Here is a 4,676-nt window from a genome sequence, read left to right as displayed (position 1 = left end):
CCTTTGGCTCCTGAGAAGGGTAGCCATTCCCTTCTCCAGAGGATCTTCCCAATCCAGGGATCGAATCCAGGTCTCCCACATTGCAGGCAGATTCTTTACCAGCTGAGCCACAAAGGAAGCCGAAGAATATTGCAGTGGTAGCATATCCTTTCTCCAGCGGATCTTCCAGAACTCAGGAATTGAACTGGGGTCTGCTGCATTTCTGCTGCTGCTACTGCTAAGTTGCTGCAGTCGTGTCCGACCCTGTGCGACCCCAGAGAAGGCAACCCACCAGGCTCCACCATCCCTGGGATTCTCCAGGCAAGAACACTGGAGTGGGTTGCCATTTCCTTCTCCAATGCATGAAAGTGAAAGTGAAGTCGCTCAGTCATGTCCAACTCCTAGTGACCCCATGGACTACAGCCTACCAGGCTCCTCCGTCCATGGGATTTTCCAGGCAAGAGTACTGGAGTGGGTTGCCATTGCCTTCTCCATTGAGAACAAACAGCAGAGATAAAGTGACCACTGCGAGTACAGCGGGCCGACAACTCCCGACAGGCCAGGGAGAGCTGACAGTTTTTGCGGGTTAATAACCGATTTTTATAGCCTCAAGACAAAGAAAATTCCTGCTGGATGGTTTTCACCAAGCGATTGCTTGGGATGCTATATGGTATTTACTGGAGTGGGCATCTTTGCCTAGCTGGGAGTCAGGAAACTTGTTAATGATGATCGGGGGCTTTTCGCTAAATTACAAAAGGGTTCAGTCAGCTTCGGAGGTGACCTTGGTTCTGGGCTCCACTTCTGTGGCCTTGGGGACAGGACTCAACAGACAGGGCCTCTGGCGGCCAGGAGCAGCCTGCCAGGGGGCACCTTCCTGGGTCTACCGTACATTAGGACCACCCACTCTTTGCTCTCCATGTAAGACTTGACTTCCTCAATGCCCATCGTGGCCCCCTGATGGTTTTACCAACTGACCTTTCTAGAAGCCGTGAAGGCTAGGGATGGGTCATTCCCTAATGTTACCAGAAAAGGGTAAACTTCCAAATCATCAACTCAATGAGTATGAGTTTGGGTAAACTCCGGGAGAGAGTGAAGGACAGGGAAACCATGGGGCTTCAAAGAGTCAGACACGACTGAGCAGCTGAACAACAAGACAGATGAGAACCTCAGAAGCCAACTACATCTTCCCCGGCACCAGCCGGTGAACTCACTAGGCACAGAGGCCCTGTCTTTTCGCTCTTGAACCTCCAGTAGATGGAGGCCCCCCACCTCCCACCACTCTGACCACCTCCTGAGTACCACGCCCTCGGGCTACAGAGACAGGAAGACCCAGCCCCTGCCCTCGGGGAGCAGTTCACAGTCAGCAGAAGAGGCAGCCCGGGCCTGGGCAGTGAGCAGGAATGACCACGTGGAAATAAAGGGGGGCAGAACAGGGTCCCAGACACCATCTGCAGGGCCAGGAGGCTTTGAAGGAGATAGCTCTGGAACTCATTCTTCAGCACCTGGCAGAAGGAGGGGGTTGGGAAGGGAATGATGTTCTAGGCAAGGGCTCAGCCTGAGCAAAGCACGATGCTCAGAACAAGATGACTTACTCAGAGCAGCACAGCAGTGTGGGTGTTGCTAAAAAACCCAGTGCAAAGAGAAAACACCTGGAAGATCGGCTGGAGAGGAATCTGGACTTGATGCTGAGCTCTGAACAAGCACCGCTCCACCTGCACAAATATTCAGGGAGAACAAGGAAGTTGGCTTCATTACAAGGAAGGCAGGATTTTGCCTGGTGAACTGGAATGGCCCTGTCTACAAGGGGACAAAGTTATCTCGACCACCCCTGTGACCTAGGGCCCCCAAATCATTCCTGCCTGGGATAACCAGTTTGCAAACATGCCACCAGGATGTCAGGGGCATGAAATCAGGTTTGGCTCCTTGCTCTGGCATTGTCTTCCCTCTGCGGTGAGCTGAAAACTAAGTGCTTGCCTCAAAGTTTGCCTGGCGTCTGTGGTTAACCAGGCCTGTATCAGCGGGTGATCAAAATAATCTCAGAGCTCAACTTCAGCTCCCACCTGCAGCCCAAGCCAGAGCACTCAATTTTCCTATGAGATTTCACCTCTCTGTGTGATTCATTTGGGGTAAACACGCTGACAAAGCATTGTTGGCAGTTAATTGGGGCTGGAGGTGAAGGTCAAAGCTGGTCTCTTCAGGAATGAAATTAACTAGCTACCATTAATACAAAGAATGATTAAGTCCATCTATCCCCCAGCCTTTTGCTCTCACTAGCTCATCCATCACCCCAGCTTCTTCAATGATTCACGTGCACACAGAACTTGGAACTTCTGGAGTGGGATAGGGTGAGGGTTGGGATGGGGACAGAAGAATTTCCTACTTGAATTAAAAGTGATTTTCCAAAATCACCATGACCTGCTCACAAACACAATTCTATTTTCCTTCTTTTAAAAAAAATTTTATTAGAGTATAGTTGATTTTCAATGTTGTGTCAGTTTCTGCTGTACAGCAAAGTGAATCAGTTATACATAAACACATATCCACTCTTTTTTAGAATATTTTCCCATATAGGTCATTAAAATATATTGAGTAGAGTTCCCTGTGCTATATAGTAGGTTCTTTTTAGATATCTACTTTATGTATAGTGACATGTATTTGTAAATCTCAGCCTCCCAATTCATTTCTTCCCCACCCTCCTTACTCCCTGGTAACCATTAGCCTGTTCTCTACATTTGTAACTCTATTTCTGTTTTGTGGATGAGTTCATTTGTTCCCTTCTTTTAGAGCGCACGTATAAGCGATGTTATATATTTGTCTTTTTCTGTCTTTCTTATTTCACTCAGTATGACAAACTATCGTCCATCCATGTTATTGCAAATGGCATTGTTTTGCTGAGTAATATTCCACTGCAGACATGGGTGAGTAATATTCCACTGTACCTATGTACCACATCTTCTGTATCCATTCCCGTATCAGTGGACATTTACGTTGCATCTAGGTCTTGGCTACTGTAAACAGTGCTGCAATGAACGTTAGGGTGCGTGTATCCTCTCGGATCTTGTTTTTCTCCAGATATCTGCCCAGGAGTGGGGTCGTGGGGTCAAATGGTAGCTCTAGTTTTAGTTTTGAAAGGAAACAGTGGTATGTGCCGTGGTCGGTGCAGGGGTGGCTACCCCACCTGGACACTTGGTTGTCTTGAGGCAGGGGGAGCAGGTTCCCCTTGCTGCTGTAACAAATTGCCGCATGTGAGGGGTTTAAAACAACACAAACTCAGCATCTGGTCCTGGAGGCAGACTGGGTGAAAGGCATGGCGTGAGCAAAGCCGGTTCCTCTGGAGATTCGGCAGAGAACCGTTCTCTTGCCTTTCCCAGCTTCCAGGGGCACCTGCTCTCCTGGCTCACAGCTCCTCCCTCTATCCCCAAATTGAGCAGCATCACATGTTCGATTCTCTCCCCTCCCTCCTCTTTCCGCCTCTTCTAAGAACCCTTGTGATTACTGTCTGCCCATCCAGGATAATGTCCCCTCCAGGTCCTTTATCCCCTCCACACCCTGCGAGGATGAAAGGGTATCATGCAGAGTGCTTCTCAGCTCTCAGAGCATCTAACAAATGCTGAGTCCCACTCTACCCCAAATCGACTGATGACAGTCTCTGGGAGAGAGGCCTGGGCTGGGGTGTGCTTTTTAAAGCTCCTCTGTGATCCCAAGGAGCCCCCTGGGGGCTGAGATATCCCTGCCTGGCTCCAGTTGGACATACCCAGGACACCAACAGACCACAGCTGTTAGGACCCCAGAAATCCCTCACCCAGCATCACCTTCTGGCTGGTGGCAGGAGAGCATCTAGAGGGAGAAGAACCCCAAGCCACGTCCCAGCCAGGTTCAGGGTCCCAGGTTCCAGGTGGCCTCAGCCTGGGCTGTGGAGGATTAGGGTTCAGCCTTTCACTGCTTTGGTTTGAGCGCCACCTGCTGGCGACGAACAACTTGGCCACTGGCCCGCTGCGGCCCCCACCAGGCTGGGCTTGTGAACTTCCAGGATCCCAGTCTGGGGAGGGGGTGGGCTGGGACCGTTCCCTCCTATTTAAATGGCCAGACTTACATCTGGGGCTCTGCCTCACAACCTAAACTTGTCCACAGACCCCAGATTAAGTCCCTGCACTGCCCTCCCTCCCCCCAGCTGCCAGCACTCCAAAATCAACAACCCAGTGCCCACAAAAGCTGATTCTCATTCCTCAAGAAGAATATCCCTATAAGCTTTGGGACCGACCCCCACCCCCCGGAAGACTCAAGCCCAATTTCTGCAGGAATCCCAGGGACCTGGTCCACCGCGTCACAGCCTTGAGTCCTGACATTTGTGGAACTCCTACTTGTACTAACTCACTTCATCCTTCCATCCAGCCTGTGAAGAAAGGGATTCTCATCCCATTTCACATGGTGGGAATACTGAGTCACCGAGAGGTTAAGCTACTTGCCCATGGTCACACAGCCAGCATCCAACCCAGGGGACAAAGTGGGTGAAAACAGCCCCTCGGGGTGTAAAAGAAAACCTCTGTACATGGAAGGCCCACATGCTTGGGCAATGCCTTGGTCTGGGAGGTGGGGGTGGCTCCCACCTTCCCCCACCTGAGTGCAGTCAGCCACCCGTCCTCAGGCAGGCCCACCCCGCAGGTGAATGCCCCCCTGTCTCTGCAACAGTATAGGGC

The sequence above is a fragment of the Oryx dammah genome, unplaced genomic scaffold, assembly GCF_014754425.2.
Source record: "Oryx dammah isolate SB20612 unplaced genomic scaffold, SCBI_Odam_1.1 HiC_scaffold_10, whole genome shotgun sequence".
Taxonomy (NCBI): Eukaryota; Metazoa; Chordata; class Mammalia; order Artiodactyla; family Bovidae; genus Oryx; species Oryx dammah.
The sequence above is the reverse complement of the archived record's forward strand: the minus strand, read 5'-3'. Positions refer to the sequence as shown.